The 15,753-nt window shown below is 46.4% G+C and overlaps 10 non-coding genes across 10 annotated transcripts; all 10 read left to right on the top strand.

The window, feature by feature from the left end:
- Positions 1–1,357: 1,357 nt before the first annotated feature.
- trnal-uag (transfer RNA leucine (anticodon UAG)) lies at positions 1,358–1,439 on the top strand. The gene has a single exon. It is a non-coding gene; the product is annotated as a tRNA-Leu (tRNA).
- A 1,125-nt stretch (positions 1,440–2,564) lies between these two features.
- trnav-uac (transfer RNA valine (anticodon UAC)) lies at positions 2,565–2,637 on the top strand. The gene has a single exon. It is a non-coding gene; the product is annotated as a tRNA-Val (tRNA).
- Positions 2,638–4,268: 1,631 nt separating this feature from the next.
- On the top strand, positions 4,269–4,350 carry trnal-uag (transfer RNA leucine (anticodon UAG)). Its single transcript has one exon. It is a non-coding gene; the product is annotated as a tRNA-Leu (tRNA).
- Positions 4,351–5,475: 1,125 nt separating this feature from the next.
- Positions 5,476–5,548, top strand: trnav-uac (transfer RNA valine (anticodon UAC)). Its single transcript has one exon. It is a non-coding gene; the product is annotated as a tRNA-Val (tRNA).
- A 1,631-nt stretch (positions 5,549–7,179) lies between these two features.
- trnal-uag (transfer RNA leucine (anticodon UAG)) lies at positions 7,180–7,261 on the top strand. Its single transcript has one exon. It is a non-coding gene; the product is annotated as a tRNA-Leu (tRNA).
- A 1,103-nt stretch (positions 7,262–8,364) lies between these two features.
- Positions 8,365–8,437, top strand: trnav-uac (transfer RNA valine (anticodon UAC)). Its single transcript has one exon. It is a non-coding gene; the product is annotated as a tRNA-Val (tRNA).
- A 1,631-nt stretch (positions 8,438–10,068) lies between these two features.
- trnal-uag (transfer RNA leucine (anticodon UAG)) lies at positions 10,069–10,150 on the top strand. Its single transcript has one exon. It is a non-coding gene; the product is annotated as a tRNA-Leu (tRNA).
- Positions 10,151–11,275: 1,125 nt separating this feature from the next.
- Positions 11,276–11,348, top strand: trnav-uac (transfer RNA valine (anticodon UAC)). The gene has a single exon. It is a non-coding gene; the product is annotated as a tRNA-Val (tRNA).
- A 1,631-nt stretch (positions 11,349–12,979) lies between these two features.
- trnal-uag (transfer RNA leucine (anticodon UAG)) lies at positions 12,980–13,061 on the top strand. The gene has a single exon. It is a non-coding gene; the product is annotated as a tRNA-Leu (tRNA).
- A 1,125-nt stretch (positions 13,062–14,186) lies between these two features.
- On the top strand, positions 14,187–14,259 carry trnav-uac (transfer RNA valine (anticodon UAC)). Its single transcript has one exon. It is a non-coding gene; the product is annotated as a tRNA-Val (tRNA).
- The last annotated feature ends 1,494 nt before the right edge of the window (positions 14,260–15,753 follow it).

Genomic DNA, 15,753 nt, shown 5'->3' with positions numbered 1-15,753 from the left:
TCCAAGACAGGGAAGAAGCTGATGTGCTGGTGTCACAGCGCACCACGGATTCCTAAACTAATCGGTCTGTCAAATGTACCCCCAAAGTCGTCTATGAAAGACATCATTTGGAAGCTGTCTGTCGTTATTCAACGTGGCAAGAGTTGTCACCAGAAGTCCTGAATCATGTTTTGGAGCAGTTCGCACGTTAGTGGCTCATTCAATCAGCAACAGCAATGAAAGAAATGACACTCTCAGGGGAACCTCTGCACCTGTGCTTTCATAGCGTCGCTAGTATTAAGGTGCGCCCTGAGATGTAAGCCACGTTGGAACTGAATCGGAGGAATCGACAGCGAGGCTACAGAATGACATCGCATCCATTTGGTTTTCTTTAAATCACTGACGAGCAGGAAAATGTAAACGGGGAGGGCGAGTGGGGAAGTGAGGCAGTTGCAGCTCTGGTGAAATTCCTTCTTTGTGATTCACTCAGCAACCAGAGACGTGTGAATGTGACTCAGACGTGAGAGCTCTTCACATCGAGAACAAAAAGCACTCAAGGGCAGTTAGCACCTCTTCCGGAGTGGGGGTGGGTTGAGCTAATTACCTTTTGTCTTCTGTTACTATGTTCAGAAACTGTCTTTTAGATTGATGTGAACAGAAACTGCCTTTCTAATAAGCACCGTGGAGTTTAGCAAAATTTATTGAGTCGCTTCTCGTCGACTCAGTTGGTATCCATGTGGCTCATATCCAGGTGTGAACATCTCTGCAGCGAATTTCACGGTTAAGGCAAAAAGGCAAGGAAAGTGGCACCTCGAACCGGCTCCGAGGTCAGAGCATCCTCACAATGTGATCTGTCGTTCTCGGATTGTAATGCTATCTCCGGTTTTAGGGTGGAGAACATTCTTTGGGACTCTTATTCTGCAAAACAGACACAGTGACTGAAACGATGCTGCGCGGGTATGATGTGGAACACGGCCTGCTCAGCTTTGTGCATTTTCCCTGTGTGTTTCATGTTCCGTGTAAACGTGAAAGCTGTCCTGTTTCGATCAAAGGGTGAAATCATTTAGCAAAGCAAGAATCGAAATTGCAGTAATGTCAAGCAGCTGATGGTAATTTGACCAAATCATAACCGATCGTATGTTCTCCCGCACTCACAGGTACATTTGTAGCTGAAAAGAGTCTGAGAAGATAGACTCAGCTTATTTATCTGGATTGATGGGCTATCATTATCTGCTGCGAAATTGATATTGTAGACGGGCACATCCCAGCAGTTGTGCGTGTCGGAGAGGGATCATCGAACCCTTTTCACGTGACTTTGCATCTGTTGTTATGCAGCATCTCAATTGGAAGTGCAAGAAAATGTGGGCCGCGGTTGGGTGGTAGTGTGGCCGAGCGGTCTAAGGCGCTGGATTTAGGCTCCAGTCTCGACAGAGGCGTGGGTTCGAATCCCACCGCTGCCAGTTCTGCTGATCGTTTCCAACGACGCAGCTGGTTAAGATCCTGTTTCGACTCCTGCTGCATTTCTGTTTAAAACCGAAGAAAGATGTGTGTGCTTCCCGGGCAATTAACTGTGGTGTGGGAAAGTGCCGACTTTTCCGGTGTCTGTGCTGTCATGATCGTGCTCGCCTCCCGCGCGGAAAATCGCAAACAGCTCTGCTGTCCCAGACAAGTTGTGCGTTTACTGGAACCGAATGGAGGCTGTTATTTCATTGCTGTTGTGAAACAAAGTCCTGCGGTGCCTCGACTCGTCGTTATTTTGTTTTCTGCCAATGGGAAAATCGTTCCAATGAATTGCGATGTCACATGTTATTGAATTTCTCCCATTTCCTTCATTTCCGTCCTGGAGACACCGGAAGGGAAAGGTAATGTAATCGAGACTGTGATTGGTGAAATTCACTTTTTACAGCCCATTCTTATTGTGTTCTTTCTTTCTCTCTTTTCAGCATTGTCTGGGAAGTGGTGGTGCACTCAGGCTCCAGTATGTTTGAAAGAGCAGTTTGGAATTGCCCTGTTGTTAGTTGTGAGATTACTTTATGGTTCATGCCCCCGGCCTGTCTCGCATTTAGCATTCATGCTCGCTGTGTCTGAAAACGCATTTGGTTTGCCAGTTTTGTTTGTGTTCCATGTTAAATGCCTTCTGATTTGCGATTCGCTCAATACATTACGAATTAACAGGGTTTCTGAGGTAACCTCCTGCTGCAAAAATCCTCAACTTAGAATCTGGGAAAATTTCCCGCAATATGGTCTGTCGGAGCAAAAGTAAGGAAGTCGTTCGTTTCTGCAGTGTTTCACAATGCTATTTGTCCCGTGCGCAGTCGAACAGACTAAATGATACTGCCACAGACTGCGACGGCAAGCTCCGCTAAAAAGTAATCCTTTACAGCTGGTGTAAGCAACACAACATTATTGCCGTACACCGCGTGGAAACAGATACTTCGGTGTATCTCGTCCATGCTCACCACATAGCCATGGTTAAACAAGTCCCATTAAACAAGGAGCTATTGGAAACAGAAAGGTGAAATGTAAAATGACTTCAACGTTCAGTGCTGGATGACACTGAAGCTCCGCAGAGGCGTCTGCGGCTTGTTTCTGTAGTGTAGTGGTCATCACGTTCGCCTTACGCGCGAAAGGTCCCCAGTTCGAAACTGGGCAGAAACGGCTTTATTCTTCAACTGGAGAATTTAACATGGACAAGAACGGAGCCTTCTTGCTTGCTTTCCCATCTGCAAACTGCCTTCGAATTTGCTTGAACAAATCTGCTCTCGGAGTGCAATGTAATGCAACTCCATTTAATTACTGTGCAAAGTATTGTAAATTTTTCTCTAACTTGGTTGTGATCATATGCCATTCTGTTTGAGAGTGTAGTTACCGCCTTCTGGTCCTTCCACGAAAAGCAGTACCGCATTGGCATTCCTTGCGCAGGCGGCCCGTTTCCAAGACAGGGAAGAAGCTGATGTGCTGGTGTCACAGCGCACCACGGATTCCTAAACTAATCGGTCTGTCAAATGTACCCCCAAAGTCGTCTATGAAAGACATCATTTGGAAGCTGTCTGTCGTTATTCAACGTGGCAAGAGTTGTCACCAGAAGTCCTGAATCATGTTTTGGAGCAGTTCGCACGTTAGTGGCTCATTCAATCAGCAACAGCAATGAAAGAAATGACACTCTCAGGGGAACCTCTGCACCTGTGCTTTCATAGCGTCGCTAGTATTAAGGTGCGCCCTGAGATGTAAGCCACGTTGGAACTGAATCGGAGGAATCGACAGCGAGGCTACAGAATGACATCGCATCCATTTGGTTTTCTTTAAATCACTGACGAGCAGGAAAATGTAAACGGGGAGGGCGAGTGGGGAAGTGAGGCAGTTGCAGCTCTGGTGAAATTCCTTCTTTGTGATTCACTCAGCAACCAGAGACGTGTGAATGTGACTCAGACGTGAGAGCTCTTCACATCGAGAACAAAAAGCACTCAAGGGCAGTTAGCACCTCTTCCGGAGTGGGGGTGGGGTGAGCTAATTACCTTTTGTCTTCTGTTACTATGTTCAGAAACTGTCTTTTAGATTGATGTGAACAGAAACTGCCTTTCTAATAAGCACCGTGGAGTTTAGCAAAATTTATTGAGTCGCTTCTCGTCGACTCAGTTGGTATCCATGTGGCTCATATCCAGGTGTGAACATCTCTGCAGCGAATTTCACGGTTAAGGCAAAAAGGCAAGGAAAGTGGCACCTCGAACCGGCTCCGAGGTCAGAGCATCCTCACAATGTGATCTGTCGTTCTCGGATTGTAATGCTATCTCCGGTTTTAGGGTGGAGAACATTCTTTGGGACTCTTATTCTGCAAAACAGACACAGTGACTGAAACGATGCTGCGCGGGTATGATGTGGAACACGGCCTGCTCAGCTTTGTGCATTTTCCCTGTGTGTTTCATGTTCCGTGTAAACGTGAAAGCTGTCCTGTTTCGATCAAAGGGTGAAATCATTTAGCAAAGCAAGAATCGAAATTGCAGTAATGTCAAGCAGCTGATGGTAATTTGACCAAATCATAACCGATCGTATGTTCTCCCGCACTCACAGGTACATTTGTAGCTGAAAAGAGTCTGAGAAGATAGACTCAGCTTATTTATCTGGATTGATGGGCTATCATTATCTGCTGCGAAATTGATATTGTAGACGGGCACATCCCAGCAGTTGTGCGTGTCGGAGAGGGATCATCGAACCCTTTTCACGTGACTTTGCATCTGTTGTTATGCAGCATCTCAATTGGAAGTGCAAGAAAATGTGGGCCGCGGTTGGGTGGTAGTGTGGCCGAGCGGTCTAAGGCGCTGGATTTAGGCTCCAGTCTCGACAGAGGCGTGGGTTCGAATCTCACCGCTGCCAGTTCTGCTGATCGTTTCCAACGACGCAGCTGGTTAAGATCCTGTTTCGACTCCTGCTGCATTTCTGTTTAAAACCGAAGAAAGATGTGTGTGCTTCCCGGGCAATTAACTGTGGTGTGGGAAAGTGCCGACTTTTCCGGTGTCTGTGCTGTCATGATCGTGCTCGCCTCCCGCGTGGAAAATCGCAAACAGCTCTGCTGTCCCAGACAAGTTGTGCGTTTACTGGAACCGAATGGAGGCTGTTATTTCATTGCTGTTGTGAAACAAAGTCCTGCGGTGCCTCGACTCGTCGTTATTTTGTTTTCTGCCAATGGGAAAATCGTTCCAATGAATTGCGATGTCACATGTTATTGAATTTCTCCCATTTCCTTCATTTCCGTCCTGGAGACACCGGAAGGGAAAGGTAATGTAATCGAGACTGTGATTGGTGAAATTCACTTTTTACAGCCCATTCTTATTGTGTTCTTTCTTTCTCTCTTTTCAGCATTGTCTGGGAAGTGGTGGTGCACTCAGGCTCCAGTATGTTTGAAAGAGCAGTTTGGAATTGCCCTGTTGTTAGTTGTGAGATTACTTTATGGTTCATGCCCCCGGCCTGTCTCGCATTTAGCATTCATGCTCGCTGTGTCTGAAAACGCATTTGGTTTGCCAGTTTTGTTTGTGTTCCATGTTAAATGCCTTCTGATTTGCGATTCGCTCAATACATTACGAATTAACAGGGTTTCTGAGGTAACCTCCTGCTGCAAAAATCCTCAACTTAGAATCTGGGAAAATTTCCCGCAATATGGTCTGTCGGAGCAAAAGTAAGGAAGTCGTTCGTTTCTGCAGTGTTTCACAATGCTATTTGTCCCGTGCGCAGTCGAACAGACTAAATGATACTGCCACAGACTGCGACGGCAAGCTCCGCTAAAAAGTAATCCTTTACAGCCGGTGTAAGCAACACAACGTTATTGCGGTACACCGCATGGAAACAGATACTTCGGTGTATCTCGTCCATGCTCACCACATAGCCATGATTAAACAAGTCCCATTAAACAAGGAGCTATTGGAAACAGAAAGGTGAAATGTAAAATGACTTCAACGTTCAGTGCTGGATGACACTGAAGCTCCGCAGAGGCGTCTGCGGCTTGTTTCTGTAGTGTAGTGGTCATCACGTTCGCCTTACGCGCGAAAGGTCCCCAGTTCGAAACTGGGCAGAAACGGCTTTATTCTTCAACTGGAGAATTTAACATGGACAAGAACGGAGCCTTCTTGCTTGCTTTCCCATCTGCAAACTGCCTTCGAATTTGCTTGAACAAATCTGCTCTCGGAGTGCAATGTAATGCAACTCCATTTAATTACTGTGCAAAGTATTGTAAATTTTTCTCTAACTTGGTTGTGATCATATGCCATTCTGTTTGAGAGTGTAGTTACCGCCTTCTGGTCCTTCCACGAAAAGCAGTACCGCATTGGCATTCCTTGCGCAGGCGGCCCGTTTCCAAGACAGGGAAGAAGCTGATGTGCTGGTGTCACAGCGCACCACGGATTCCTAAACTAATCGGTCTGTCAAATGTACCCCCAAAGTCGTCTATGAAAGACATCATTTGGAAGCTGTCTGTCGTTATTCAACGTGGCAAGAGTTGTCACCAGAAGTCCTGAATCATGTTTTGGAGCAGTTCGCACGTTAGTGGCTCATTCAATCAGCAACAGCAATGAAAGAAATGACACTCTCAGGGGAACCTCTGCACCTGTGCTTTCATAGCGTCGCTAGTATTAAGGTGCGCCCTGAGATGTAAGCCACGTTGGAACTGAATCGGAGGAATCGACAGCGAGGCTACAGAATGACATCGCATCCATTTGGTTTTCTTTAAATCACTGACGAGCAGGAAAATGTAAACGGCGAGGGCGAGTGGGGAAGTGAGGCAGTTGCAGCTCTGGTGAAATTCCTTCTTTGTGATTCACTCAGCAACCAGAGACGTGTGAATGTGACTCAGACGTGAGAGCTCTTCACATCGAGAACAAAAAGCACTCAAGGGCAGTTAGCACCTCTTCCGGAGTGGGGGTGGGGTGAGCTAATTACCTTTTGTCTTCTGTTACTATGTTCAGAAACTGTCTTTTAGATTGATGTGAACAGAAACTGCCTTTCTAATAAGCACCGTGGAGTTTAGCAAAATTTATTGAGTCGCTTCTCGTCGACTCAGTTGGTATCCATGTGGCTCATATCCAGGTGTGAACATCTCTGCAGCGAATTTCACGGTTAAGGCAAAAAGGCAAGGAAAGTGGCACCTCGAACCGGCTCCGAGGTCAGAGCATCCTCACAATGTGATCTGTCGTTCTCGGATTGTAATGCTATCTCCGGTTTTAGGGTGGAGAACATTCTTTGGGACTCTTATTCTGCAAAACAGACACAGTGACTGAAACGATGCTGCGCGGGTATGATGTGGAACACGGCCTGCTCAGCTTTGTGCATTTTCCCTGTGTGTTTCATGTTCCGTGTAAACGTGAAAGCTGTCCTGTTTCGATCAAAGGGTGAAATCATTTAGCAAAGCAAGAATCGAAATTGCAGTAATGTCAAGCAGCTGATGGTAATTTGACCAAATCATAACCGATCGTATGTTCTCCCGCACTCACAGGTACATTTGTAGCTGAAAAGAGTCTGAGAAGATAGACTCAGCTTATTTATCTGGATTGATGGGCTATCATTATCTGCTGCGAAATTGATATTGTAGACGGGCACATCCCAGCAGTTGTGCGTGTCGGAGAGGGATCATCGAACCCTTTTCACGTGACTTTGCATCTGTTGTTATGCAGCATCTCAATTGGAAGTGCAAGAAAATGTGGGCCGCGGTTGGGTGGTAGTGTGGCCGAGCGGTCTAAGGCGCTGGATTTAGGCTCCAGTCTCGACAGAGGCGTGGGTTCGAATCTCACCGCTGCCAGTTCTGCTGATCGTTTCCAACGACGCAGCTGGTTAAGATCCTGTTTCGACTCCTGCTGCATTTCTGTGTGCTTCCCGGGCAATTAACTGTGGTGTGGGAAAGTGCCGACTTTTCCGGTGTCTGTGCTGTCATGATCGTGCTCGCCTCCCGCGTGGAAAATCGCAAACAGCTCTGCTGTCCCAGACAAGTTGTGCGTTTACTGGAACCGAATGGAGGCTGTTATTTCATTGCTGTTGTGAAACAAAGTCCTGCGGTGCCTCGACTCGTCGTTATTTTGTTTTCTGCCAATGGGAAAATCGTTCCAATGAATTGCGATGTCACATGTTATTGAATTTCTCCCATTTCCTTCATTTCCGTCCTGGAGACACCGGAAGGGAAAGGTAATGTAATCGAGACTGTGATTGGTGAAATTCACTTTTTACAGCCCATTCTTATTGTGTTCTTTCTTTCTCTCTTTTCAGCATTGTCTGGGAAGTGGTGGTGCACTCAGGCTCCAGTATGTTTGAAAGAGCAGTTTGGAATTGCCCTGTTGTTAGTTGTGAGATTACTTTATGGTTCATGCCCCCGGCCTGTCTCGCATTTAGCATTCATGCTCGCTGTGTCTGAAAACGCATTTGGTTTGCCAGTTTTGTTTGTGTTCCATGTTAAATGCCTTCTGATTTGCGATTCGCTCAATACATTACGAATTAACAGGGTTTCTGAGGTAACCTCCTGCTGCAAAAATCCTCAACTTAGAATCTGGGAAAATTTCCCGCAATATGGTCTGTCGGAGCAAAAGTAAGGAAGTCGTTCGTTTCTGCAGTGTTTCACAATGCTATTTGTCCCGTGCGCAGTCGAACAGACTAAATGATACTGCCACAGACTGCGACGGCAAGCTCCGCTAAAAAGTAATCCTTTACAGCCGGTGTAAGCAACACAACGTTATTGCGGTACACCGCATGGAAACAGATACTTCGGTGTATCTCGTCCATGCTCACCACATAGCCATGATTAAACAAGTCCCATTAAACAAGGAGCTATTGGAAACAGAAAGGTGAAATGTAAAATGACTTCAACGTTCAGTGCTGGATGACACTGAAGCTCCGCAGAGGCGTCTGCGGCTTGTTTCTGTAGTGTAGTGGTCATCACGTTCGCCTTACGCGCGAAAGGTCCCCAGTTCGAAACTGGGCAGAAACGGCTTTATTCTTCAACTGGAGAATTTAACATGGACAAGAACGGAGCCTTCTTGCTTGCTTTCCCATCTGCAAACTGCCTTCGAATTTGCTTGAACAAATCTGCTCTCGGAGTGCAATGTAATGCAACTCCATTTAATTACTGTGCAAAGTATTGTAAATTTTTCTCTAACTTGGTTGTGATCATATGCCATTCTGTTTGAGAGTGTAGTTACCGCCTTCTGGTCCTTCCACGAAAAGCAGTACCGCATTGGCATTCCTTGCGCAGGCGGCCCGTTTCCAAGACAGGGAAGAAGCTGATGCGCTGGTGTCACAGCGCACCACGGATTCCTAAACTAATCGGTCTGTCAAATGTACCCCCAAAGTCGTCTATGAAAGACATCATTTGGAAGCTGTCTGTCGTTATTCAACGTGGCAAGAGTTGTCACCAGAAGTCCTGAATCATGTTTTGGAGCAGTTCGCACGTTAGTGGCTCATTCAATCAGCAACAGCAATGAAAGAAATGACACTCTCAGGGGAACCTCTGCACCTGTGCTTTCATAGCGTCGCTAGTATTAAGGTGCGCCCTGAGATGTAAGCCACGTTGGAACTGAATCGGAGGAATCGACAGCGAGGCTACAGAATGACATCGCATCCATTTGGTTTTCTTTAAATCACTGATGAGCAGGAAAATGTAAACGGGGAGGGCGAGTGGGGAAGTGAGGCAGTTGCAGCTCTGGTGAAATTCCTTCTTTGTGATTCACTCAGCAACCAGAGACGTGTGAATGTGACTCAGACGTGAGAGCTCTTCACATCGAGAACAAAAAGCACTCAAGGGCAGTTAGCACCTCTTCCGGAGTGGGGGTGGGGTGAGCTAATTACCTTTTGTCTTCTGTTACTATGTTCAGAAACTGTCTTTTAGATTGATGTGAACAGAAACTGCCTTTCTAATAAGCACCGTGGAGTTTAGCAAAATTTATTGAGTCGCTTCTCGTCGACTCAGTTGGTATCCATGTGGCTCATATCCAGGTGTGAACATCTCTGCAGCGAATTTCACGGTTAAGGCAAAAAGGCAAGGAAAGTGGCACCTCGAACCGGCTCCGAGGTCAGAGCATCCTCACAATGTGATCTGTCGTTCTCGGATTGTAATGCTATCTCCGGTTTTAGGGTGGAGAACATTCTTTGGGACTCTTATTCTGCAAAACAGACACAGTGACTGAAACGATGCTGCGCGGGTATGATGTGGAACACGGCCTGCTCAGCTTTGTGCATTTTCCCTGTGTGTTTCATGTTCCGTGTAAACGTGAAAGCTGTCCTGTTTCGATCAAAGGGTGAAATCATTTAGCAAAGCAAGAATCGAAATTGCAGTAATGTCAAGCAGCTGATGGTAATTTGACCAAATCATAACCGATCGTATGTTCTCCCGCACTCACAGGTACATTTGTAGCTGAAAAGAGTCTGAGAAGATAGACTCAGCTTATTTATCTGGATTGATGGGCTATCATTATCTGCTGCGAAATTGATATTGTAGACGGGCACATCCCAGCAGTTGTGCGTGTCGGAGAGGGATCATCGAACCCTTTTCACGTGACTTTGCATCTGTTGTTATGCAGCATCTCAATTGGAAGTGCAAGAAAATGTGGGCCGCGGTTGGGTGGTAGTGTGGCCGAGCGGTCTAAGGCGCTGGATTTAGGCTCCAGTCTCGACAGAGGCGTGGGTTCGAATCTCACCGCTGCCAGTTCTGCTGATCGTTTCCAACGACGCAGCTGGTTAAGATCCTGTTTCGACTCCTGCTGCATTTCTGTTTAAAACCGAAGAAAGATGTGTGTGCTTCCCGGGCAATTAACTGTGGTGTGGGAAAGTGCCGACTTTTCCGATGTCTGTGCTGTCATGATCGTGCTCGCCTCCCGCGCGGAAAATCGCAAACAGCTCTGCTGTCCCAGACAAGTTGTGCGTTTACTGGAACCGAATGGAGGCTGTTATTTCATTGCTGTTGTGAAACAAAGTCCTGCGGTGCCTCGACTCGTCGTTATTTTGTTTTCTGCCAATGGGAAAATCGTTCCAATGAATTGCGATGTCACATGTTATTGAATTTCTCCCATTTCCTTCATTTCCGTCCTGGAGACACCGGAAGGGAAAGGTAATGTAATCGAGACTGTGATTGGTGAAATTCACTTTTTACAGCCCATTCTTATTGTGTTCTTTCTTTCTCTCTTTTCAGCATTGTCTGGGAAGTGGTGGTGCACTCAGGCTCCAGTATGTTTGAAAGAGCAGTTTGGAATTGCCCTGTTGTTAGTTGTGAGATTACTTTATGGTTCATGCCCCCGGCCTGTCTCGCATTTAGCATTCATGCTCGCTGTGTCTGAAAACGCATTTGGTTTGCCAGTTTTGTTTGTGTTCCATGTTAAATGCCTTCTGATTTGCGATTCGCTCAATACATTACGAATTAACAGGGTTTCTGAGGTAACCTCCTGCTGCAAAAATCCTCAACTTAGAATCTGGGAAAATTTCCCGCAATATGGTCTGTCGGAGCAAAAGTAAGGAAGTCGTTCGTTTCTGCAGTGTTTCACAATGCTATTTGTCCCGTGCGCAGTCGAACAGACTAAATGATACTGCCACAGACTGCGACGGCAAGCTCCGCTAAAAAGTAATCCTTTACAGCTGGTGTAAGCAACACAACATTATTGCCGTACACCGCGTGGAAACAGATACTTCGGTGTATCTCGTCCATGCTCACCACATAGCCATGGTTAAACAAGTCCCATTAAACAAGGAGCTATTGGAAACAGAAAGGTGAAATGTAAAATGACTTCAACGTTCAGTGCTGGATGACACTGAAGCTCCGCAGAGGCGTCTGCGGCTTGTTTCTGTAGTGTAGTGGTCATCACGTTCGCCTTACGCGCGAAAGGTCCCCAGTTCGAAACTGGGCAGAAACGGCTTTATTCTTCAACTGGAGAATTTAACATGGACAAGAACGGAGCCTTCTTGCTTGCTTTCCCATCTGCAAACTGCCTTCGAATTTGCTTGAACAAATCTGCTCTCGGAGTGCAATGTAATGCAACTCCATTTAATTACTGTGCAAAGTATTGTAAATTTTTCTCTAACTTGGTTGTGATCATATGCCATTCTGTTTGAGAGTGTAGTTACCGCCTTCTGGTCCTTCCACGAAAAGCAGTACCGCATTGGCATTCCTTGCGCAGGCGGCCCGTTTCCAAGACAGGGAAGAAGCTGATGTGCTGGTGTCACAGCGCACCACGGATTCCTAAACTAATCGGTCTGTCAAATGTACCCCCAAAGTCGTCTATGAAAGACATCATTTGGAAGCTGTCTGTCGTTATTCAACGTGGCAAGAGTTGTCACCAGAAGTCCTGAAATATGTTTTGGAGCAGTTCGCACGTTAGTGGCTCATTCAATCAGCAACAGCAATGAAAGAAATGACACTCTCAGGGGAACCTCTGCACCTGTGCTTTCATAGCGTCGCTAGTATTAAGGTGCGCCCTGAGATGTAAGCCACGTTGGAACTGAATCGGAGGAATCGACAGCGAGGCTACAGAATGACATCGCATCCATTTGGTTTTCTTTAAATCACTGACGAGCAGGAAAATGTAAACGGGGAGGGCGAGTGGGGAAGTGAGGCAGTTGCAGCTCTGGTGAAATTCCTTCTTTGTGATTCACTCAGCAACCAGAGACGTGTGAATGTGACTCAGACGTGAGAGCTCTTCACATCGAGAACAAAAAGCACTCAAGGGCAGTTAGCACCTCTTCCGGAGTGGGGGTGGGGTGAGCTAATTACCTTTTGTCTTCTGTTACTATGTTCAGAAACTGTCTTTTAGATTGATGTGAACAGAAACTGCCTTTCTAATAAGCACCGTGGAGTTTAGCAAAATTTATTGAGTCGCTTCTCGTCGACTCAGTTGGTATCCATGTGGCTCATATCCAGGTGTGAACATCTCTGCAGCGAATTTCACGGTTAAGGCAAAAAGGCAAGGAAAGTGGCACCTCGAACCGGCTCCGAGGTCAGAGCATCCTCACAATGTGATCTGTCGTTCTCGGATTGTAATGCTATCTCCGGTTTTAGGGTGGAGAACATTCTTTGGGACTCTTATTCTGCAAAACAGACACAGTGACTGAAACGATGCTGCGCGGGTATGATGTGGAACACGGCCTGCTCAGCTTTGTGCATTTTCCCTGTGTGTTTCATGTTCCGTGTAAACGTGAAAGCTGTCCTGTTTCGATCAAAGGGTGAAATCATTTAGCAAAGCAAGAATCGAAATTGCAGTAATGTCAAGCAGCTGATGGTAATTTGACCAAATCATAACCGATCGTATGTTCTCCCGCACTCACAGGTACATTTGTAGCTGAAAAGAGTCTGAGAAGATAGACTCAGCTTATTTATCTGGATTGATGGGCTATCATTATCTGCTGCGAAATTGATATTGTAGACGGGCACATCCCAGCAGTTGTGCGTGTCGGAGAGGGATCATCGAACCCTTTTCACGTGACTTTGCATCTGTTGTTATGCAGCATCTCAATTGGAAGTGCAAGAAAATGTGGCCCGCGGTTGGGTGGTAGTGTGGCCGAGCGGTCTAAGGCGCTGGATTTAGGCTCCAGTCTCGACAGAGGCGTGGGTTCGAATCCCACCGCTGCCAGTTCTGCTGATCGTTTCCAACGACGCAGCTGGTTAAGATCCTGTTTCGACTCCTGCTGCATTTCTGTTTAAAACCGACGAAAGATGTGTGTGCTTCCCGGGCAATTAACTGTGGTGTGGGAAAGTGCCGACTTTTCCGGTGTCTGTGCTGTCATGATCGTGCTCGCCTCCCGCGCGGAAAATCGCAAACAGCTCTGCTGTCCCAGACAAGTTGTGCGTTTACTGGAACCGAATGGAGGCTGTTATTTCATTGCTGTTGTGAAACAAAGTCCTGCGGTGGCTCGACTCGTCGTTATTTTGTTTTCTGCCAATGGGAAAATCGTTCCAATGAATTGCGATGTCACATGTTATTGAATTTCTCCCATTTCCTTCATTTCCGTCCTGGAGACACCGGAAGGGAAAGGTAATGTAATCGAGACTGTGATTGGTGAAATTCACTTTTTACAGCCCATTCTTATTGTGTTCTTTCTTTCTCTCTTTTCAGCATTGTCTGGGAAGTGGTGGTGCACTCAGGCTCCAGTATGTTTGAAAGAGCAGTTTGGAATTGCCCTGTTGTTAGTTGTGAGATTACTTTATGGTTCATGCCCCCGGCTTGTCTCGCATTTAGCATTCATGCTCGCTGTGTCTGAAAACGCATTTGATTTGCCAGTTTTGTTTGTGTTCCGTGTTAAATGCCTTCTGATTTGCGATTCGCTCAATACATTACGAATTAACAGGGTTTCTGAGGTAACCTCCTGCTGCAAAAATCCTCAACTGAGAATCTGGGAAAATTTCCCGCAGTATGGTCAGTCGGAGCAAAAATAAGGAAGTCGTTCGTTTCTGCAGTGTTTCACAATGCTATTTGTCCCGTGCGCAGTCGAACAGACTAAATGATACTGCCACAGACTGCGACGGCAAGCTCCGCTAAAAAGTAATCCTTTACAGCCGGTGTAAGCAACACAACGTTATTGCCGTACACCGCGTGGAAACAGATACTTCGGTGTATCTCGTCCATGCTCACCACATAGCCATGATTAAACAAGTCCCATTAAACAAGGAGCTATTGGAAACAGAAAGGTGAAATGTAAAATGACTTCAACGTTCAGTGCTGGATGACACTGAAGCTCCGTAGAGGCGTCTGCGGCTTGTTTCTGTAGTGTAGTGGTCATCACGTTCGCCTTACGCGCGAAAGGTCCCCAGTTCGAAACTGGGCAGAAACGGCTTTATTCTTCAACTGGAGAATTTAACATGGACAAGAACGGAGCCTTCTTGCTTGCTTTCCCATCTGCAAACTGCCTTCGAATTTGCTTGAACAAATCTGCTCTCGGAGTGCAATGTAATGCAACTCCATTTAATTACTGTGCAAAGTATTGTAAATTTTTCTCTAACTTGGTTGTGATCATATGCCATTCTGTTTGAGAGTGTAGTTACCGCCTTCTGGTCCTTCCACGAAAAGCAGTACCGCATTGGCATTCCTTGCGCAGGCGGCCCGTTTCCAAGACAGGGAAGAAGCTGATGCGCTGGTGTCACAGCGCACCACGGATTCCTAAACTAATCGGTCTGTCAAATGTACCCCCAAAGTCGTCTATGAAAGACATCATTTGGAAGCTGTCTGTCGTTATTCAACGTGGCAAGAGTTGTCACCAGAAGTCCTGAATCATGTTTTGGAGCAGTTCGCACGTTAGTGGCTCATTCAATCAGCAACAGCAATGAAAGAAATGACACTCTCAGGGGAACCTCTGCACCTGTGCTTTCATAGCGTCGCTAGTATTAAGGTGCGCCCTGAGATGTAAGCCACGTTGGAACTGAATCGGAGGAATCGACAGCGAGGCTACAGAATGACATCGCATCCATTTGGTTTTCTTTAAATCACTGACGAGCAGGAAAATGTAAACGGGGAGGGCGAGTGGGGAAGTGAGGCAGTTGCAGCTCTGGTGAAATTCCTTCTTTGTGATTCACTCAGCAACCAGAGACGTGTGAATGTGACTCAGACGTGAGAGCTCTTCACATCGAGAACAAAAAGCACTCAAGGGCAGTTAGCACCTCTTCCGGAGTGGGGGTGGGGTGAGCTAATTACCTTTTGTCTTCTGTTACTATGTTCAGAAACTGTCTTTTAGATTGATGTGAACAGAAACTGCCTTTCTAATAAGCACCGTGGAGTTTAGCAAAATTTATTGAGTCGCTTCTCGTCGACTCAGTTGGTATCCATGTGGCTCATATCCAGGTGTGAACATCTCTGCAGCGAATTTCACGGTTAAGGCAAAAAGGCAAGGAAAGTGGCACCTCGAACCGGCTCCGAGGTCAGAGCATCCTCACAATGTGATCTGTCGTTCTTGGATTGTAATGCTATCTCCGGTTTTAGGGTGGAGAACATTCTTTGGGACTCTTATTCTGCAAAACAGACACAGTGACTGAAACGATGCTGCGCGGGTATGATGTGGAACACGGCCTGCTCAGCTTTGTGCATTTTCCCTGTGTGTTTCATGTTCCGTGTAAACGTGAAAGCTGTCCTGTTTCGATCAAAGGGTGAAATCATTTAGCAAAGCAAGAATCGAAATTGCAGTAATGTCAAGCAGCTGATGGTAATTTGACCAAATCATAACCGATCGTATGTTCTCCCGCACTCACAGGTACATTTGTAGCTGAAAAGAGTCTGAGAAGATAGACTCAGCTTATTTATCTGGATTGATGGGCTATCATTATCTGCTGCGAAA

The sequence above is a fragment of the Chiloscyllium plagiosum genome, unplaced genomic scaffold (assembly GCF_037043375.1).
Source record: "Chiloscyllium plagiosum isolate Xiang-an unplaced genomic scaffold, Cpla_swu_hap1 HiC_scaffold_18, whole genome shotgun sequence".
Classification (NCBI taxonomy): Eukaryota; Metazoa; Chordata; class Chondrichthyes; order Orectolobiformes; family Hemiscylliidae; genus Chiloscyllium; species Chiloscyllium plagiosum.
Note: the sequence above shows the minus strand (reverse complement) of the source record. Positions and strands in the feature narration are given on the sequence as shown.